Source organism: Mauremys mutica, chromosome 2, assembly GCF_020497125.1.
Source record: "Mauremys mutica isolate MM-2020 ecotype Southern chromosome 2, ASM2049712v1, whole genome shotgun sequence".
Classification (NCBI taxonomy): domain Eukaryota; kingdom Metazoa; phylum Chordata; order Testudines; family Geoemydidae; genus Mauremys; species Mauremys mutica.
The window spans coordinates 186,233,066-186,256,137 of NC_059073.1; the positions used below are offsets into that span (position 1 = coordinate 186,233,066).

At 44.4% G+C, this 23,072-nt stretch overlaps 1 long non-coding RNA gene across 1 annotated transcript; it reads right to left on the bottom strand.

Moving 5' to 3' along the window:
* Positions 1-2,284: 2,284 nt before the first annotated feature.
* On the bottom strand, positions 2,285-8,399 carry LOC123365184. Its single transcript, XR_006577468.1, has 3 exons — positions 8,358-8,399; positions 7,451-7,647; positions 2,285-2,387 (listed from the first exon to the last, which is right to left on the bottom strand). It is a non-coding gene; the product is annotated as an uncharacterized LOC123365184 (long non-coding RNA).
* Positions 8,400-23,072: the final 14,673 nt, after the last annotated feature.

Consider the following 23,072-nt stretch of genomic DNA (forward strand, 5'->3'; position numbering starts at 1 on the left):
AGAATCAGTTTTCATTTAAAAAAAAGAAGTTCCCACCACTTTTGTGAAGGCAGCTTTGAAATCATAGGACCAGATCCTCAGCTGGTATAAACTAGCGTAATACCTTGAATTTTTAACCTATTTTCAAGTGAAAATGGATTTACAGTGAGGAAAAATGAAAATTTTCACATTTTCCCAAGTTTTCAATATAAAAAACGAGTCAAAAATTTTGCATAAACCATATTGATGGGAATGCAAATTCTGCAAACTGTAATGGTAAACATCTGTGTGAAATCCCATGAAAGATGTTGTTTCACACAGTTCACAAATAATGCTGACAAAGAAAAAATAAAAGGCAAACTAGACTTTGTAGCTTTTAGAAGCCAATTCAAAAGGCCTTTTTGCTCTCTATAGCAATTTTGACCATCCTATCAGGAATAAGGACCTGCTGCTATCCTGCTTATCTGCTAGCTAGACTGCCTGGCAGTCTAATGAGCACCGCTGGGCCCCAACCGAGCCCCCTGATTGGACCAACCACCGAGTTAGATGGGGAGTGGGGGCGAGGATCAGCAGACTTGCTCTTAAAACCAGCATCAGGGCACTAGTTGCTCAAAACATTTGCCTGTGGCTTCATTAGCTTCTACTCCTGCCATGTTCCAGCCTCACTCCTACCTGAGGCCTAACCCTGCTCCTGCCTTCCTTGACTCCAGGTAACCTGGTTCTGACCCTTGGCTCTGATTCCTGGCTCAGACTCTGGCTTGCCCTTTAGCACTGACTATCACGGTGCTGACCAGCACAGCTTTAACAACCCACATCTGAGTCCCTAAGGCCCAGGGCCATCAAAACATTTAAGTATGTGCTTAATTTTAAGCCCATTAGTGGTTTAATTGGAACCAATGAGACTAGATTCAGGTTTAAAGTTAAGGATGTTCTTACCGGTAAATGCTTTTCTGGATTGGGCACTATGGCCCCAATTCAGCAAGGTACTTAAACATGTCTTGAAGTATGCGCATGGTTCCATTTCAGGGGTGAAAGCCCCTGTGGCATGATGTGATGGGGTGCAACTCACCACTGTGGCATCTCCTACTAGCTGTCATGGGAATTAGCTCTGTCGCCTCTGCTGGTGGCATCTTCACATTGTCGCCTCTGCTCCTGGACCTGTGTCACTCCAGGGACTGCAGCATCCTCTTCAGGACACAGCCCTCTGGCTGTGTTACACTCTGTTCTCCCCCCTTCTGGGGGACCTGCATTCTCTGTCCAGCCATAACCTCAGTGGCAACTACAGTCCATTTTTCCCAGGGCTGCTTCCCATGCAGCTCCAGCAGCCTCTTCTGCCCTTTCCTCAGCCTGCTTGCCCTAGCAGCCAGCCAGGAACTCTGTATAGCTCTCCTGCACCCTGCTTTCAGCACTGCTGTGTCCCAGGTGCTGGCACTCCTTCCTTCTGCTAGGAGCCTGGTCTCTCCTCTCAAGCTCCAGTCAACTACTGCTCTCTGCTCTGCAGCCCTTCTTATATGAGCCTGCTGGGCCATGATTGGCTGCTCCTCTCAGCCCCTTTCTAATTGGCTGCCTCTGGCGCAGCCTCTGTAGGGCTGCTTTTAACCCCTTTTCTGCCAGTGAGGGGCAGCTGCCCCATCACACATGGGGACAGGAAATTGGACTAAAGTAGAGAAGAGTGCATTTAAAAGAAATATTAATGAGACTGCATGATGCTTGAGAATGCAAATCATGAAGGTCATAGAAAGGAAGGCAAAGAAGTAGTAGTTACAGATTCACCATGGGGGAAGTGAAAGTTACTGTAACCTAAGAAAATATGAAATATACAGTTTAATAGTGACTGTAACACAAGAATCATTCCTTCAGACAAAAAAAAGATTATCACATCAAATAAAGCTTCATAACTGGCTTTAATATGAATCCAATCCATTTTCAATGGCTGGCTCGTGAGTGTTATTGAAAATGATAGCCAAGGGAAGATATTCAGTAATGCTACTGTAAAACTAAGCATTGTTGAACACAAGTGAGAATTACAACTACAGAATTACAATCACCACCAAAATATTCTGTCCAGTTTCCATATCAGTTCTTGAGAGCACAATTTAACCAAAAACCAGTATTAACTTATATTGCTGTTCCAACAGTTATTTAAGCTCCTTCTATACACACAGAGAGATATAGCACATGATCTTTTTATTATGATCACGTGTACGTTTACTGCTTGTTCTAGATCATCAGTCAGAGTACTGGCAGTGGGTCAGTCATTACTAAGTGACGTCCAGGTCAGAATTTCCAGGTCAAAACATATTTCTGTATTTTCAAAAGTAGTCACTGTATCCCTCGTGGTGCTTCTCCACGTCTTTTTGTATATTGCAATCAGCGGTTTGTGATCAGTTTCTGCTTTGAAGCTACAACTGTAGAGAAAGTTATGAAATCTTGTACATCCATACACCAGACCTAAGGTCTCTTTTTCAATTTGTGCGTAAGTTGTGCTGTATCATAGCACTAGACACTAGACACACTTTCAAGAACATATGCTCCTTCTGTCAATATGTAGGTCTAAAACTGGTTGCTTGCATCCCGTACCACCACAAACTCTTGTTTTATCATTTCCCCTTTGTATTTAGGTGTCACTGTGCACTCTCTTAACACTGGAATTGTTTCTCTGTCACAGTATTTTACAGACACTTTTTACTCATTCATCTTTATGTGCTCTTTACATCTCTCTTTCAGTTTCTGTTATTACATTTACTTCTGCCCCGTGTCTATTTTGTATGTCACATGTGCCATTTGTGAATATTTAATTTTAATTAGACAGTCTTTTGAGTTTTCAGCCTCCTTCATTACTGTGTTTAACATCTCTTGCTCTTCATGTGAGGAATCCATTTCTACACTTAATACATGTTTTCCCCCTTTTCTCTGCACATTTTTGCATAATGGTTGTGTTAATACAGTTTCTAGATAATTGCCTGAATGCTGGGCATTTCCGACATTCATACTGGTTGCCACATCGCTAGCACTGTTTCTTGTTTTCCATGTTTCTGTATTTAATTTAATTTTGGTGAACTCTTCCCTTGCTGTTTAGCTGTGGCACTCACAGTCGTAAGCTCTTTGCCTCTCTTTAAGCTTTTTATTTGTTTCTGTTTGTTCTGCTGCTTGGCACAACCTATTGCCATTTCCAGTAACTGTTAATGGACTTTTTTATCGTTATACCGCAGGACAATCTGGTCTTTAATGAGAGGGTCTTTAATATTCCATATTCACAGGACTGACTATTTTTAGCTTTAAATCTATGGAAAACTCCTCTATTGTCTCCTCTTCATTCTGTGTTCTCATCCTGAACACACACCTTTCATAAGTAACACTTTTTCCTAAGGACACAGTGATTTTTCAAACCTTTTCATTATATCTGCAAATCTTTCCTTTCTCTTTAGCAGCATCTAGCTGGAATGTATATACACATCTAAGATTACTGTGGCAGAGCAATTTTTTTTTGCTCACCTTTCATCTTATTTGCCCCAGTGGCTTATGTATACAGCTCACATTACTGTTTGAACCATTTCCCCTGATTCTCAGGGCTAGTGGGGAAGTTACTTGCAGTTGTACAGGCTCTGCAGCAGCCATTTCAATGTTACCTCTCACTAGGTCTGCCAGCATGCAATGCCTTCCACTCCTGGTACCATGTCACTTACAAGTAGACCAGTGACCAGATAAACCCTTTATTATGGTCAGAAACTATATACAGAAATGGCTTGCATCCGAAGAAGTGGGTATTCACCCACGAAAGCTCATGCTGCAAAACTTCTGTTAGTCTGTAAGGTGCCACAGGATTCTTTGCTGCTTCTACAGAACCAGACTAACACGGCTACCCCTCTGATACAGAAATGAGGTAATCAAATTGCCTACTACTCTATGTAGCAACAGCCTGCCATTGTCCTGGCCTGTGCATCCTTGTTTCTGCCCCAGCAGGAAACCAAGGACTGTATAAAGAACATACAGCAAATGTGGCATCTGTACCTGGCTTAGAGGACTTAATAGCACAACTACCATGATCTGCATTGTGGGAAATATGTTTTTGCTGACTGTGGCAGGGTGCTGGTTGAGAAGCCCTTAATCAGCTCCTGCCATGCCAGCACCAATCACGGGGAATGGATTGGGGCTGGGTGAGTAGTCCTGTGCCTGATTGACCTGCTAGTCTTATCAGCCTGGAGCTATAAAGGCTGGTGGGAGCGGGTGGGAAAGAGAAAGCTCAGGCACAGAAGAAAGTGGGAGCCACCTAGTCTGTTGCTGACCAGGCCTGTTGTAGGCAAAGTAGCTGTGAAGCCTGTATACAGTTGGGAAGTGGTGGTGGGAAACCTTTTGAGAATAAAAAGCATGGGTGTTGCACCAGACTGAAGTGTCCCTGACTCATTGAAGAGGGAGGCCCAGGGGCCGAATACCCAGGGGCATAGCGTGAACCCCGTTACACTGACCTTATTCACACACTCCTTTATATTCGTATTTAGTGTCTGAACTAGCAGACCAGAGCGACGATGCATGATGAGAGGGAATACTCATATCCTGTTGATAGACACTTGATAGGAACTTAGACCTGACCCAGTAAAGGACTTAAACACCTTAATATTATACATGTAAGAAGTTCCACTGAACTCAATGTGTTTATGTATATACTCAAAGTTCAGCATATGCTTAAGTGTTTTGCTGGACTGGCACCCTAGATAAATAGATAGGAATGTGCTGTTGTGTGGACTGTTCTAGTACTGGAGGCAAGGTTGGGAAGACAAGGACCATTGGAGAAAAGGGAAAAAAAAGAGGTGGAGAGAAGAGAAGAGAAAAGGGGGCTAAAACAAACAAAAAACACAACAACCCAAAACCACAATACCGAAGAAATAACAGGAAGAAACACCAGAAAGAGCTAGAGGGAAATACATGACAAAAATAGATCTTTCAAGAAACTCTGCCTGTTGTTGGTTGCAGAGAGGAAATGTCTTGAGTAGGGCCAGTTCAGGCATCTGAAAGTGCAAGAATAATACAGAGTGAGATAAATCACCTGACCAAATGGAGGACAAGTGAAAATAAAAAAGAAGAGAGAAAGATGGAAGTGGTCTTTACTTTTGGCATTAAAATGTTTCCAGATTGCACCCATATATCCGGTGTTTTTCAGAGGACAGACTTCTCACCTGCACGAAGGCTTTCAATTCAAAATCACCACAAAAATTATCTTAACTTGCTATTTCTTTTTCCACTTAGCTCTTCTGTTGAGTCTTTGCTCTCTACACATTAGGAATATGAGGAAGCCACATGGACACTACTGGGTTCCACATAACCGTTTCCTCTAACTATGTATAAACATACAAAGCTTAGCTATGTATACACACTGCTGCTCTGTTAGGGTTTTGATGGCTTCTGCAACAGAAGACAGGGAGGCCCATTATTGGGCTCAAAAACTCACTACCCAATTCCTTTACACCAGTGGTTTCAACTTGTGGGCTGCAGACCCCTGGGGTTCCGCAGACTATGTCTAAGGAGTCCATGAGAAGTTGTTGTTACCATAGAACAGTGGTTTTCCACCTGTGGCCCATGGACCCCTGGGGGGCTGCAAATGAAAAAAGGTTGAAAACCACTGCTCTACGCTACACTTCCCCATTACATTCAGTTGTAGTATTAGAGTGCTCCCGTCAGATATTGCTCCTAGATCTTTTTCTGTGTCTAAGTGGCCTCTAACACTTCCATTCTTCTGACTGGATCCTTTTTGGTTCTTTGTTATTTATTAAGTAGGCGGGCCTAAGAGTTTCTGCTGACTATGGAGGTGTGACTCAAGCCAAAGTAATTATTTGTTTAGTGAGTTTCGTTCTCAGATGGACCCTCTTGCCAAGAAATTCCCTAAGCCGCAAGCATTATTACTTAAAAAAACATTACAACAAGAAAAGTCTGCAAAAATGATTGTGTGTTTTAAAAAGGCTAACATACTGGTTGCCTCTCACAAATTCTGCATACAGAAAAACTGTCTGTATATCTATGAAAGTGTTACACAGTTGTATAAGCCACCAAGATTGTCCCAACAGAAAATGGATTAATAATACCATTAATATTTTCATAATATATCACACACATACCTCACATGGAAGTTATATCCATGTGATAAATTGCAGAGTCATTTGATAAATTACTTTATCATGCACCTTTCAACTCCTCCCCTTTTCTTTGTCCACACTTCCATCACTTGTGGGTCTTCACCCTAACACTCCAGACCCCAGAGCAACTTCAAACACTGACCATTTAATGTTTTTAATCAGCCTGCCAGATAAGTGTTTCCTTGTCCTCCAAACTGTGGAAGACTCCTGCAACCCCAAATTTACCCCTGCCTGAAGCCTAAGATGGGGAAGATTCATTCCTGGATCAGACACAGATTTTTCTCTACATAAATAGTTGTAAAGTATGATATCTCAAGGCCTCACAGGGCTAGGAACAGGATCTAGGTTCCAGCTTCTTAATGGGATCTGGTACTTGCTTCTAGTCCTGGCAATGATGAGTTAACATACTTTAAAATCAAAATACTTTTGTTTATGGGAAAGCTATGAAACGTCATTTTTATAAGTTTATCGATCCCTCTATGCTCCGTACAGTGGAATCACTCTACAGTAACTTAGACACCTGAATTTATAGGCGAAAGGATAAAAAAATAGACCCAGTAAAATAGTTCCAATAAAAGACATTAAGCATAAGATCATGCAGACATTTACACAAATGCTCAACTTTACAAAGGTGAGCAGGCCCAGAATTAAGTTAAACACACGCATGAATGTTTGCATAATCAAAGTCTAAAACATTTCTAAAAGAGTTATCTGCATTAGGTGAGTAATTCACTCATGACTTTGTTATTAATGAATAAAGCATCCATCTCAGATTTATGCTGATAAACCCTTTATATGACACTACATCTTAATGGGTACAATTTTCAAAAGTGCTTTCAAATATGTTGTAGGCACATAGACCCTAATTGTGCAAACACTTAAGCATGTATTTGGTTTTACTACCATGAATAATCCCAACTGAAGTCAATGAGATGAAGGCCCAGATCCACAAATAGACTTAGGCACCTAAATCTGGGGATTAGGAGCCACTAAAATCCACAGAATTCCCTGGGCCTGAAGATATCTAAACTCACTCGGTGCCTACATTTTCGAACAAAAGTTCTCCTGGTGCCCAAGTTTTTTGCCCCTGGGCATACACACTGCTGCATACCTCTGCCTGTCTGGACACCAATCTCCTGCCGAAGCTCAGAGTGATCAATGAACCAGGGGAAGATAGGTGCTCATCTTCCTAACTCATGTGCAGGGCCAAACTGGAGTGCCTACTGGATTGGGTGTTATTTAAAAGCTGCTGCTGGTGGTTCTGACACTCACCTTTTCACATTTAAGAGTCATTGAGCCAGAGAGAGAGAATGATTCTACAGTTCAGTGATTAGAGCACCCACCTAGGTGGTGGAAGATCCAGGGTCCAGTACTCTTGATCCAATGACTCTTTAGTTATCTCTACACCGTACAATAGCTTCTTCAAAGCCTATGCTGAGGCTGTATTAAAGGCCTATCAGGTTCCTCTGAGGGTGCCAAATCCTGCCTGCAGGAGTGATCCAGGGTGGTAAATTGCTTCACAATCCTGAGTGCCTACAACCTGCATCACAACCAAGCACAGAGAAGAATTATGATCCTACTTTGCTGAAAAGATAATACATTCAGGAAGCCTTCTCAAACATCATAGATCCACTCCGCCTGCTCCCACCAACCAACAGTGCACCTGCATTCCCAGAGTTCAGTTCATTCACTCATTAAGAAGTTCTGGACAATCTAAAGACACCCAAGACTTGTGAATCCAACCCATACCCTTCCTGGATTGTGAAAGAGAGTCATGAACAACTGGTGCCACTCCTGATCAAAAATAGCCACGTCTCATTCTGAGAAGGAATCTTCCCTTCTGCCTTCAAACATGCAGTAGTCCAACGAACACTGAAGAAACCCATCCAGGATACTTCACTTCTACCCAACTGTCTCCTAGTGTCAAACCTGGCATTTCTGAGCAAGCTTATAGAGAAGCTAGCTAAAGGCAGACTACAAGCTCATCCAACTGAACAAAACATTCTAGAAGTACCACAATCTGGATTTAGGTCAGGACATGGGATTGAAACTGCTTCAGTGGCACTGATGTCTGATCACTTCCTGTCAATGGATAGAGAAGAGACATCCATTCTCATCCTCTTGTACCTCTGGGACGCCACTGTTATGAGGCACCTCACCACCACCTGCCCTTAGCATAAGGGAGCCTTGTCCATTTCTGATGTGAATCAGCTCCCTAAAACCACTAGTCTCTGACAACACAAGCACTACCTTCCAGGCCTCGTCTCTCTGTGCAGGTTAGCAATAAGCACTCACCAACCCAAGTCTTCCGGGCGTCCTTCTGGAATGCTCAGACCCTATTCACTGAACACTCTCGGAACTCTTAGATCCACCATTCCCAAAGAAATAGAATACACCAGCCTATAAGATTCAGCTCAGGATCACCACTTTGCTTAACACACAGCATTTAAACATATGTAGTGAAAACCAAAAAAATTATCAGAGAACAAAAATAGAACCAATAAAGTGTAAATTTAACTGACAAGGCATCCTCCTATTTACTACAAGATAGCTTATCCCAAGTTCTTTCCCTAGCATTTTCAACCAGTTTGGTTGAGATCCCATCTCATATAATCAAGCCCGCTGGCAGCTTGTCTTCACAGATTGAAGGAATATCTAGGGCTTCATCTGTACCCCAGATATCATTTCAAAAGTTCACCACATACGACCACACCACTACCCCGAAGATGGCTTGGATGAGATTTTCTGGCTGATGCAGAACTTGAGCAAAAAAGAACAGAAGTGATGTTGGTGGGCAGAGGAAAGTATTTTTAAGGAGTTTGAAGCCACAGGGTTGTTTCCTTTGATTGAAGGTTTGCACCCAGAAATGATCAGTCTGTATACTGTCTCAGTATAGTTGTACTCTTGGATTGCTTGCTGACACTGCACTCTCACATTGCAAAGGCCATGTGTAAGGCTTTCTACAATCTCTGGGTGGCTAGGAGACTCTATCACATCCTGGCAGAAGAAGATCTGACCTCGGTTTTTCATGCCTTTGTCACCTCTTGGATGAACTACAGCAATATGATATACCTTAGCATGAAACCTTCAGCACTTAGGAAACTCCAACTAGTACAAAATACTGCAGTGCATTTCCTCAGTAATACAGGCTACCAGGAGTATATCACACCTGTCCTCTGCTTGCTACACTGGCTTCCCATAGAATTTTGAATCATGTTTAAGGTCTTGATCTTCAAAGCACTCTATGGCCTGGGACAGACTACCTAAAAAGACTATTTAATTTTTTTTAAAGACTGTGGTTGACAGCTTCACTCCTCTAGCACAATGGAGCTTTCAATAAAAGGAGTAAAGCTCATCTGTGCAAGAGACAGGGCCCTCTCTAAGGTGGTCTGAGACTGTGGAATGAACTCACCCAGGAACTAAGGACCATCACAAACCTCACCACTTTCCACTCCAAGTGCAAAGTACATTTCTTTGACCTTGCCTTGTCTAATATAAACACATAGCAACAGGTATATTTAAGAACAACAACAACTTCCACACCAACCTACCAAAACAAGACACTTAATGTACTTTTCCCTCTTGGGAGAGAGAGAACAAATGTGTAGCCTAATCTGCTACTGGAAGATGCTCAGATACTACAGTGATGAGTGTGGTATAACAACTTATATAGATTAGAAGAGGAGGTTACTGAGGGAGCCATATCCCATAGCTCAGTGATTAGAGTATTGTCCTGGGAAGTGGGAGACCCTTATTCAAATCCTTGCTCCCCTTCCTCCTGATGGGGGAATTGAACTTGGAGACTCCCACATACCAGATGAGTGTTCTAACCACTGGACTAAAAATTATAAGATTACCCCACCATCACCTCCTCCCATTCCTTCCCCAACCCCCAGTTCTGTTCAGAGTGAGGCAGCTGCATAACATATTCTCACTTAGGCACTGAAGCTGCCTGAATCCAGGAGAGCAGTTCCCATTTGTGGATCACTAGCAAAGACAGGTGCCTATATCTGTAAGAGGGGTGAGGCTCTCAGCATCTTCCATTGGCTAGCTAATGTGGGACGCCATTTAGCATGCTTGGCTTTTGTGGATCACATTCCAAAGAATCTCTCTCTCCCCATTCATTGTATAGGGAGCCTCAGTGCCTAACTTAGGCTTTGTTGGCTGCACTGTTGTCCCTGTGATTTTTCTAAGGGCTTAAAAGTTAGGTGGTGAGTATTGCAATGTCCAAGTCTGTTGGTGGATCTGGGCCTAAATTTCTAAGTCATTCCTGAAAATGTGACAGGCACTTTTGAAAATTTTACCCAAATATGTATATTCAGACCTGCCCCCTCCATGCCCCTGCCTCTCCTCTTCCCTCCCGAGGGCCTGCCCCCAGCCAAGCCAGAAGCAAGAGTGGACTGTGAGTGGCAGACCCTTCCTCTGCCCCCCCATTCCAGCACCCCTGTATACAGACATATTCAAAAAGTCACAATAGTGCAATTTTTTTGTACATTACATAATTTTGCAATTTCAATTATTTGCAAGCTGTACATTGAGAAAATCTAAAACAGGGAATAACAGAGTTCAATTAAAAAAGAAAGTGGGCCCATGCTGCAAAATCCAGATTTGGAATTGAACTTCCTTTCTGTTCAGATCTGAAGCTGGATCTGTATTTCACCAAAGCTTAGGGGTAGGGTTAATTCAAAGGATTTGTTTTTTATTAAAAAACAAACACACTCTAAACACACACTTCTGAAAAGGTTCTGCTTTTAAACAGCCATTTTCTGACGTGCCACAAATGAAAACAAACAATTGAATAGCAAGCCAAACCCAATTCCTGGAATGACTGTAGATGGCACTGTCATCTCAGAAAACCTGTTTCATATTTTTGCCTTCTGTCTGGGAATTCCTATTTTAAAGAGAAAAAACACTGCCACTTCGTGGAGTGCATCAAGATTCAGAAGTCAAGGCTGTTACCAGCTTTCATTTGAGGTTAATTTTCTTTCCATTTTTTTCCTCATCATCCTGTGGATTGGTCTGCAGATGTTACATTCGGGGGTGACCTTGATTGTCTGCTGTTATAACATACAATTCGTTAGAAAGTCAACAACAAAGAAAAAAATATTTTAAAACTGGTTAGGTCTATAAGCAGAGTTCTGAATACAGAGGTGGGGTGTGGGGTGTTATTCAACTTTAAATCTAGCGAATTGTTTAACAAATGAGCTAAAAGTGATTTCAGGTGTTACACCTATCCCGGAGTTTCTCTCACAGTTGTATGGTTTTTTTATTTCCCTAGTTTTTAAAAACATTTCTCTCCCTTGTTACTGAGTGAAAGACCTATACAGAGGAAACTGACTAGATAGGAAACAATGAAATATGTTATACACCAAGTGCTGTCAAATATACAAAGTAAACAAAATTAAAATAAAGAATATAGAGAGAACTATTTCCTTCTTATATCTTGCAAATGTAACCTTTCCAGAAAGAATTATGATTGAGAGGAAAAAAAGTCTCAGACTTTCAAATCTTACCCCAATCTTAACATTTAGGAGTCGTTTATCTTTGAAAATTCTCAGCATTTCCCTTCATCCTTCTTTGCTTCCTTCCCTGCCCAAGATCTACATAGTGCTTCACCAGCAAAAGCTCTTGCATTGTAAGACCAACATTTTCAAAATTAGATGTGTGGTGCCTAACGGGTCTGATTTTGGCTCCTGAATATGCAATTTTGATATTCTTTTACTTAGAAGCTAAAGCAGTGGTCCCCAACGTGGTGCCCGTGGGTGCCATGGTGCCCACTGGGGCATTTATGTGCGCCCGCCTACTGACAAGGACAACCAGCCACCAAAATGCCGCCGAGAAGCAGCAACGCCAAGAAGCGCTGCTGAAATGCCGCTGCTTCTTGGCAGCGACGCTTCTCAATGACGCCGGTTCTTGGCGGCATTTTGGCGGCTGGTCATCCGGCGCCAGCCACACTCTTCTGGGAACATGAATATGCTATTGCAACAGAAAGGTTGGGGACCACTGAGCTAAGGTAATGATACAGTGAAATAGCTCACATTTGAATTGTGTACCCTTACATTAAACTCTAACCAAGGCCTGATTTTAGGCCACGTTATCTATAAAAGAATCCTGAGATGTTTTAAATGGTTTTGTTATCCTTTATTCAATATCCTAGGCTAAAGAGACCTTTCCAGCTCTATGAATGTTCCCTTGTCACCTTCAAGAGAACTATGTTGTTGTAAGGGAAGGAATAAACAGAATCTTTTTAATGTCCTCACACATTCCAGACCTATGGGTATGTCTATACAGCATAGCTGGTCCGTGTCAGCTGACTTGGGCTCCCACTCAGGGAGCTATAAAATTGTGGTATAGACATCTGGGCTCAGGCTGGAGCCCAGGGTCTGGAACCCCACAGTGAGGGAGGGTCCCAGAGCCCATGCTCCAGCCCGACGTCTACACTGCAGGTTTACAGCCCTGCATCTTGAGCCCTATGATCCTGAGTCCGCTGACACAGGCATTTAGTTGTTCTGTATATATGCAATGTAAGCCCAGGGTTAATGGGACTCAAGTCAGCTGACCCTGGGTTAGAGAACCCGGGGCTTGAGCATCTATATTGATTGTTAATCTTATGTTAAGAATTTTCCAACTCAGGCTTGAACCCAGGGCTCGGGCCTCTAACACTGCAGCACACAGACCTTAGTCAAACCAACCATATACCAGGCTCCCTAGCACCCCGCTAAAAAGTGGTGACAGAGGTTTCTGAGGCAATCAAGTACTGGTTTACTCCGAGGATGGTATGCATACAATATATTCATGCAGTAATTGCTGACTTGGAGAGAATGGGGTTTTCAGACTGTACCAGGACCATTGATGGAACTCATGTGCCTCTAGTTTGCCCTCTTCAAGGAGCACATGGGCACATAAACTGCAAAGGGCAATAATCCATTGTTATGCAGGCCCTTGTGAACCACACAGGTCAATATATAAATGTCAAAATGGGCTGTACTGGGAAAATTCATGATGCCAGTGCTTTGTGCTGAGTGAGAGTCTACATTCCTGGACAGGCTGGAACACTATTCCTATCAAATGACATTATTCTGGGGACCCCATGTAGGCCCTTTGCCTTTGGTTTATGAAACCATACCCTGATTTAGGAGGCCCTGGAAAAAGACTGCTTAATTACACTATCAGCAGGTGCACAATGGTTGATGAATGTGCTATTGGCAGCAGGGCCGGACCACAACATTTTGGCACCTGAGGCAGGGAGCTCAAATGATGCCCCCATTCCCCCTCGCTTGGGCCAAAACTTTGAAAGGTCTCAATTCTGCCTTCTTCCTGTTCTGCTTCTCTCATGGTACTGCTCTGCTACCTACCCCAATAAAGGAGAACTAACAACTTAAAATGCCTTGTTCAAAAAATTTAAGTAGCACTTAACTTTCAAATGCCTGAACAGCAAATGTAACTTTTCTTGTCTGCATAGTAAACACTGGCATTTTGATCTGTTTGAATAATCAAAGTGGTGCTTTCTCTGCCTTCATGGTTGCAAAGATCTGAACGGCTTCCAGAAGGTCCAGAGTCTGGGCCAGCTCATGTTCTGTTGAGATGGTTGCAGGGCCGACCAGCCTCTCCAGTGTCATTGTGGAACGTAGATGTGTTTTTATTAACTTCAGCTTGGAGAAGCTGCTTTGTCCACTGGCAACTGTTACAGGAAGTGTTAGAAGTATGCACAGAGCAACAAAAGCATTTGGAAAGAGTGTGGTCTTCTTATTTGTGCACGTATATTCCAGAACAGCCATTGGAGTTGATCCTGCTGAAATGTATCTTGAGAGGGCTTTAAGTTCATTACCTAAATCACTCGCATCAATATTGCACATGTCATCATGTGTCAACACCGTCTCTAGTAAACTGCATTACTGGTGTAGGTCTTCTTCAGGTATAGTGTGGAGTTTTGGAATATCATACAATATCCCAAATATACTGCTGTGTTCTTTGAGCTGCCGGAAACGTTCTTCAACTGACTGTATTGCACAATCTAGTGCCTGGTTAAAGAATTCAACTTTGAATTGTTATTTGGGGTCTTTTATGGGATTATCCAGTGCCTTGTAATCAAAATGTCGACTTCTTTGGTGATTCTTGTATTCTTGAATGGGTGGGAAAATAGCTTCAGTGTGAAGTTCCTCTGCCAACTTCTGTGCATTCTTCAGAACATTTTGAAATCCCTCATTTGACCAGTAAGACTGTAGGTCTGACTTTGCTTTGTCCAGTTGTTCCATTGCACCAGATATATAAAGGTCAACACCTTGGAGTCTCTTGCTTACAACATTTATTTCAAACAGTATGTCATGCCACAACATTAAGCCACACAGAAATTTGAAGTTATGTATGTTTCTTGTGATTCCATTTCCCTCTGCCACTGTTCTCCCACGAACAGTTCCTGTCATAGCATTATCCTCCATAATGACAACTATGGCATCATCTTGTGATCATCATCAATTTGGTGTTTGATAGACTTTATCACCTCCACTCGACTTTCCCATCGTGTGGCACTCAGTGATTTCAGTGTCAGAGAGGATGTTCCCAGATGTTGCTTCAAAATTTGCCATCGATGAATTGATGCAGAGAAAAATACATAGATGCTTTGAATTACATTAAAAAATTCAGCAGCCTCACTAGAAGCTGATGCTGCATTACTGACCACCAAGTTCAGTGAGAACTGCATGAGACAAAAAAAGCTCGAGAGTTTAACTCTCGGATCTGTGTCTGGACTCCTCTGTTCTTTCCTCTCATGTAGGCAGCATTATCGTAGCCCTGACCTCTCATGTCAGGTATTGCAATGCCTGTATCTTCCAGCTTTTTAAGAAGCACATTTGTCATACCAGCTCCTGTGGTATCATCAATGTCAATACATTCTAGAATAGGGGTAGGCAACCTATGGCACGCATGCCGCAGGCAGCATGCGAGCTGATTTTCAGTGGTGCTCATGCTGCCTGGGTCCTGGCTACCGGTGCGGGGGTCTCTGCATTTTAATTTAATTTTAAATGAAGCTTCTTAAACATTTTTAAAACCTTATTTACTTTACATATACCAATAGTTTAGTTATATATTATAGACTTATAGAAAGAGACCTTCTAAAAATGTTAAAATGTATTACTGGCACGCAAAACCTTAAATTAGAGTAAATAAGTGAAGACCTGGCACACCACTTCTGAAAGGTTGCCGACCCCTGTTCTAGAAAATGCTCTCTGACAGTCACCATTGCAGGGACATTTTCACTAGGTTCTCTTGTTGTTACAAAATGCACCATTAAAGTCATTTGTTCCGTAGGCTGATGTCAGGTGTGCAGTCCAGAATAACTGAGTAATATCTTGCTGACTTCAGATCTGCCACAATCTTCTGTTTGACTTTTGTTGCCAGTAACTATATGATCTCATTTTGAATTGTTTTTCCAAGGTAGTGGTGTGTGTACATTTCTTGGGTGGTGACTTTTCTTAGATGCTCCTGGAGTACAGCATCAAACTCAGCCATCAGCTCCACAGTTTTAAGGACGTTTCCATTGTTCGGCACATACAGCTGATCTGAAGTGCCACGCAGTGCTAGGTTTTGGGTAGCAAGCATTCTCACAATAGTAATGAGCCTTTTCAGAACATTTTACCAGTAAAGAGACTCTGATGCGATCTTCTCTTGATGCTGATCATCTGTGGTGGCCTTTAACCTTAGTCTCATCTTAAGCTCTTTCCACCTATGGAATGCTCTCTGGTGATTTGCTGCCTTCTCATGACATGCCAGATTTCTAGCCAGATTTTTCCAGTCCTTTGTTCCTGCAGAACCCAATGTGGCTGGAACATTAGACTGGAAGAGTCTGCAACAAAAAAAGTAGGCAGGATTCTGGGTTTTTGAGTACATAAGCCATGGCCTCTCCACAGGGCCATCCTTACCCGTATGCAAAGTATGCAGCTGCATAGGGCACCAGGAAATTTGGGGCACCAAATTTCCTGATCCCCTGCGCAGCTGCATGCTGCTCCAGCCCCTGCTCTGGCTCTTCCCCAGGGCCCTGCCCCTGCTCTGCCCTGCCTCTTCCCTGCCCCAGCCCCACCCTCACTCTCCTGTGTACTCCAGAAGCGATGTACTTACCGGTAAGTAGAGTGACCCGGCTCCAGCCTGCTCTGCTCCCCTAGCTCCCAGCTGCACTGCCGGCGAGTCCTGGGGGGCGGTTCCCCACTCCCCCCAAGCCTGGGAGCCAGGGGAGCAGAACAGGCTGGGGCCGGGTCACTCCACTTCCTGCAGAAGTGGCCAGTCCCCCTCCCCCCCTGTCCCCTACAGAGGCCTGGGACTGCCCTCCCCAGCTTCTCCCTGCAGAGGCCTGGGGCAGTGCCCCACAGTTCCCCCACAGAGGCCTGGGGCCCCACACAGCCCCCCCCTATGGGGGTGCTGCATAAGGCACCAAAATAGCTAGGAATGGCCCTGCCTCTCCACTTTGTCACCATTGGGGATTTCACGCCAGTAATGTGTTGGATGGAAACTTCTATTTTCATTGTCTTTGGGGAACATGAAGTGTTTCACTTGCTGTGGCCCATGCAGTGCAAGGAAGATCCTCAGGCTGCAGCTCAAGTGGGTCCACAGTCCTGGATCATCTAGACTTAAGGAACTAAACTCAGCAGCAGCTGTTTCTTGTGCCTCCACCACACTCTTCTCTGATCTACACTTTTCTTCAGGAATGTGCATGGTTACATCCATTTGAGATGGAGATATGGATGCTGCAGCAGCTGCCAGGTCACCTGCACTCTGACTAACTGGAAGATCTGGCATCTCCTCACCTCTCACATCCTCACTGGGTCCGGAAGGCTCATCGTGAACATTTGTGTCTATGTATCTCAGGAGTTAGAAAAGCTTCCTTTGTTTTCTTTCTTTTTTTGAATGCTGCCCCAGAGGGGCTTTTCTTCTTTCACTCATGACTGCTGTTCTGTGCCAGCTATAGTGGCTCTCAATTGAAGGGGACAAATAAGCAAGCCAGTAGCAGGGCCTGAATGAGGGAAGATATCAGCCTCTTAAGGGCCTAACTGGCTCCTACTGCTTCAGTTGACTGCCTGTTCTCCTCAAGTGGGTTCAGGCAAGTAGCAGGAAATAGGAAGCTCCCTGAGAAGCTGGCTAGAGAGGTACCTAAGAGGCTCCTCCTCCTTTCTCTCCCTGCAGCTCCTGCTCCTTTCTGTTATTCCCTCTCACCTTTTCTCCTGCCTGTCTGTTATGTCTCTTGTGCCCTCCTTCCTCCAGCACAGCACTTGACCATCTCTGTGTATCTACAGCAGAGAGAATACATATGCACCAGCAGCAGACACAATTTTCTACACTCTGGGTCCTAGTGGCACCGCCCGCCTCACCAGTCTGGCACCTGAGACGGCCGCCTCAGTTCGCCTCATTGTGAGGCCAGCTCTGATTGGCAGACTGGAATACTACTGGAGATGTCTATAGACCCATTTGGATGCCAGAGTCATTAGTGCTGTTTGCGTTACTGTGGCTTGCTGTGCTCTTCACAATCATTGTGAAGGCAGAGGTGAGCCATTTCCCCCTGAATGGACGTATGACAGCAAGGAGCCACTGAATCAATACATTCAGCCAGAAAGTGCCCCTATCACAGCTGGAGCTGGATGCACCCAGGCAGCAGAACACAGGGAGGCTTTGTGCTTCTACTTTATGACTTGCATGCTCCCCCCAAAAAAGGGTGATTGATACCTTTATCAGTGTGCTTGTTGGTTTCATTGATTATGGTGGTTTTCAGTGCCATGCAATGTTCTCATGAATGACATGATCACTTATCAATTGGTGGGTTGGGTTGATTCACATTATGGATCAATGTAGCTACCTGTGCTGAGGTACAGTATTTGGATACTGATTTCTAATGGTACTGGATCATGTGTTCACCTTTATTATTTTAAATACACATTGTATGATGTGATGCAGTGATACCAATGAACTTGATAAAATAAAAAGCTTTATTTATAAACATATATTAGAGAAGTACAAGATTAACCCATTGCCAGGCAGGCCACACCAGTGTGGAAGCAGGGAAAGAATTAATAAGGATTTGAAGGGGATCTTAGTGCATGTCAGTCTGTTAGCAAGAGTTAGCCCAGCTGTAACCCTAATGACGTGAGACTTCTAGAAGCAAGGATAGTGTGAGGCAGAGGGAAAGAACTGTGTAAAAAGTTATTACGACCTTGCAACTTGATAACCAAATATGCAGGCTGGCATCTTTTAGGAGTGAGACAAATAAGATAGCAGAAAGGCTTATGTATAAACAAAATGTATTTGTTGCTTTTTACCGTCTGTATTATTGCTAGAAATTGTCTGTAACAAAGGTATAAAGGCTTGCTGTAATTGTTTACCAGTTGAGAGACCTGTCCGGGACTGGGGCAACCCTGTGTCCTATGGCACTCTCTCCCTCCATTGTAATTACTGGAGAAATAATTTTGCTGCACCCAAAAGAAAAAGCGAGAACTGAGTTTTTCTCCGACAATTTGGGGGCTCGTCCGGGATGGCAACGCCCATGGACCCACAGACGGCTACTACGGATCGTTCCCCTTCGAACCCCATGGCGCCACAATAGAGGTACGAGACCTTTTGAAATCTCTATTGGGGTGTCGGAGGAGGACTGTCTGTGGGGACGTCTGTCTCTGTTGGGCTCACGCCATCTGAACGAAAAAGCGAGAACTGAGTTTTTCTCCGACAATTTGGGGGCTCGTCTGGGATTGTCGGAGAAAAACTCAGTTCTCGCTTTTTCTTTTGGGTGCAGCAAAATCAAATACTTTATTATTTCTCCAGTAATTACAATGGAGGGAGAGAGTGCCATGGGACACAGGGTCGCCCCAGTCCCGGACAGGTCTCTCAACTGGTAAACAATTACAGCAAGCCTTTATACCTTTGTTACAGACAATTTCTAGCAATAATACAGACGGTAAAAAGCAACAAATACATTTTGTTTATACATAAGCCTTTCTGCTATCTTATTTGTCTCACTCCTAAAAGATGCCAGCCTGCATATTTGGTTATCAAGTTGCAAGGTTGTAATAACTTTTTACACAGTTCTTTCCCTCTGCCTCACACTATCCTTGCTTCTAGAAGTCTCACGTCATTAGGGTTACAGCTGGGCTAACTCTTGCTAACAAACTGACATGCATTAAGATCCTCTTCAAATCCTTACTAATTCTTTCCCTGCTTCCACACCAGTAACAACAGAACCATAAATGAAAATAAAGCGCACTTTCACCTGTTCTCCTTTACACTTTGCCACACATTTGGTGCAGGTGGAGGGATATGGAGGCATCCATAGGGAAGGGGTCAATCTGGAGGACTGCATGGGGCAAAGTTGCCCTGCCCAGCCTCTCCTGGGGCCCAATTGCATGGGCTATCCAGCCATGGAGTTTTCAAAGCTATTTCTGGACTGAATCCCAGGGTACTGCACAGGAGGAGGAGGAAAGCGGGAGTCAGGGTGCTCGGGCACGGGGAGACACCCTGGAATCCCTGGAAGCATGCAGCCAGGAGCTCTTATCGAGCCAGGAGGAAGGTAGCCAGTTGCAGCAGACTGTACTTGGTGGAGGACAAACAGAAGAGCAGGTTCCTGGTAAGCGGCTCTTTTTTGGGAAAGATTTTTTTCGGTGCGGGCTCTTTGGGAGAGGAGGGCTAGGGCTGCATGCATGCCTAGATGCGGAATAGCACATTGATGTGGTCTATCACATCACGGTAATCGGCCTCGGTGATCTCTTTGAAAGTCTCATCCAGAACGTTGGCAATGCGCTTGCGCAGGTTTCTTGGGAGAGCCACCGTGGTCCTTGTCCCAGTCAGGCTAATGTGTCTGCACCACTGTGCCACGAGAGGTGGGGGGACCATTGCTGCACACAAGCAAGCTGCATATAGGCCAGGGCGGAAGCCGCCTTGCAGTAGAAGACCCTCCCTTGCTTCCCAGGTCACCCTCAGCAGCGAGAGAGCTTCCAGGACAAACTCCTGAGGAAAATGTTGGGACAGTGTTCAGTGCAGGTGCCCCCTGCATCTGTTAGCTCTCCCCAAGGCACAGAAACCCAGAGGACAGTACAGCCGTGAAACAATCAGTCCCCATCGACCCTGTGCTTACTCACCATTTCTGGGGCTCCCACGGGTTATGTACACTCGCTTTGGGACAGGAAAATTATGCTATTGTGTAGCAGCCCTTGTCCCAAAACTCTTTCCATTGTGCCCCCATGTCACCTCCAACCCACTTTCCCCAACATCCGGGTTCTTACTGCCACCAGCTGCCTCCAACACCTGTATCTTCATCACCCAGCCCTGAATACTACGACCCTTACCCTCTACACTCAACCTCCATAACCATGCAGTATAGCCATCCTGAAGTGCAGCACTCATTGCACAGCACTCCAGACAGGACATATGCAAATCTGTGATTGTACCATTTGCCACCCCACCCCCTTGCCCTTTCTGATTCCCAAGCAGTTGTGTTTCTTTTCAATAAATGGATTTTTTGGCTTTGAAAACATTCTTTATTATTGAATAAAGTAAAAGATACCTTAGCCCAGGAAAGAAACAGCCACTGAAAGTCAGCTTAGCAAATACAGATTCCTACTAACATTGGAACCACTGCATTTCACTCCCGTGCAGGGCATCAGACATTACTGCTGGTTTTCAGCCTCAAATTGCTCCCTCAAGGCATCCCTAATTCTTGCAGCCCTGTCCTGGGCCCCTCTAATAGCCCTGCTCTCTGGCTGTGCAAATTCAGCCTCCAGGTGTTGAACCTCAGAGGTCCATGCCTGAGTGAAGCTTTCACCCTTCCCTTTACAAATATTATGGAGGGTACAGCACATGGATATAACCGTGGGGATGCTGTGTTCGGCCAAGTCCAGCTTCCCATACAGAAATCTCCAGCAGCCCTTTAAATGGCCAAAAGCACACTCCACAGTCATTTGACACTGGCTCAGCTTGTAGTTGAACCGTTCTTTGCTGTTGTCAAGGCTTCATGTGTAGGGTTTCATGAGCCACAGCATTAATGAGTAAGCGGGGTTTCCAAGGATCACAAAGGGCATTTCGACTTCCCCTTCAGTGATCTTCCACTCTGGGAAAAAAGTCCCGGCCTGCAGATTCCTGAACAGGGCAGTGTTCCAAAAGATTCGTGCATCATGCATCTTTCCAGGCCAGCCTGTGTTAATGTCAATGAAACGCCCACGGTGATCCACAAGGGCCTGGAGAACCATAGATAAATAGCCCTTCTGATTAACGTACTCAGATGCTAGGTGGGGTAGTGCCAGAATAGGAATATGCGTCCCATCTATTGCTCCTCCACAGTTAGGGAAACCCATTTGTGCAAAGCCAGCCACAATGTCATGCACGTTACCCAGAGTCATGGTTCTTCTCAGCAGGATACGATTAATGGCCTTGCAAACGTGCATTAACACGATTCCAACGGTCGACTTTCCCACTCCAAACTGGTTTGCGACTGATCGGTAGCTGTCTGGAGTTGCCAGCTTCCAGATTGCAGTAGCCACCCGCTTCTCCACCGTCAGGGCAGCTCTCAATCTTGTGGCCTTGTGCTGCAGGGTGGGAGCGAGCTCCTCACACACTCCATGAAAGTGGTTTTTCTCATCCGAAAGTTCCATAGCCACTGCTTGTCATCCCAGACTTGCATGACGATGTGATCCCACCACTCAGTGCTTGTTTCCCGAGCCCAAAAGTGGTGTTCCATGGTGCTGAGCATGTCCATGAATGCCACAAGTAATCTCGTGGCGTATGTGTTATACGAGTCGACATAATCGTTGGAGTCCTCACTGTCAGTTTGGATCTTAAGGAATAGCTCGACTGCCAAACATGACGTGCTGGCAAAACTTGTCAGCATACTCCTCAGCAGTTCGGGCTCCATTTCCCGCAGACTGAAACGGAACACAGATTGCGCTGCACAGAAACCATTGAAACATGGTGCAAAATGTGGACGGAAACACAGGGATTGCTGGGATGCGAAGTGATGCATCACGGGGTGTTGGGACAGGACCCAGAATGCCCCGCACACACGCCCACAACCCACAGCTCCAGAATGGGAAGAGGTGCTCTGTGGGATAGCTGTGGGATAGCTGCCCATAATGCACCGCTCCCAATGCCGCTGCAAGTGCCGCAAATGTGGCCACGACAGTGCGCTGTCAGCTGTCCGTGTGGACAGACTGCAGCACTTTCCCTACTCAACTGTACGAAGGCAGGTTTAACTCACAGCGCTGTACAGCTGCAAGTGTAGCCATACCCTCAGTTCCTGAGAACTACCATAGTTACTAAGAACTACCAGCTTCCTTATATCACTGTTCTGCTTTGCCCTGTATCTTACACATATACCCCCTGCTGCTGTGCTGTCTTTGACAGCGAGAAGTACCTGCTGGTGAGATAAGCATCCTCAGCTCTCTCTCCCTTGTAACATTATAGTCAGTGTGAGAGGCGAAAAGCTATCTTCTAATTTCAAAACCTCACCTCAATCTATATTGGTGTATGTTATGAACTTTAGAATACTTTTATACTGGCTTTAATTGCATTGCATGTTTCTAACCGCATAGTTACCTTTCTGTGTTAACACGTTACACTTCCCAAACCTATCCTCATTAATAGTCACTTCTTTTCTTTGTCTGTTTTAAATACCAAAAGCAGTGAACTTTGTTACATTTCTCTTTCTGTATTTGAACATTAGAACGTTTACCCATTGCTGTATGGCAGTGGTTCTCAACCTGTGGTCCACGGACCCCTGGGAGTCAGCAGACTATATTTAAGATTTCCAAAGGAGTCCACACTGACATTTGAAATTTTGTAGGTGTTCACAAATGAAAAAAAAGTTTGAAAACCATTGGTATATGGTGACAGGTTTCAGAGTGGTAGCCATGTTAGTCTGTATCAGCGGAAAAAAAATGAGGACTCCTTGTGGCACCTACTGTTACTTACACCTTCTTGTCAACTGTTTGAAATGGGCAATCC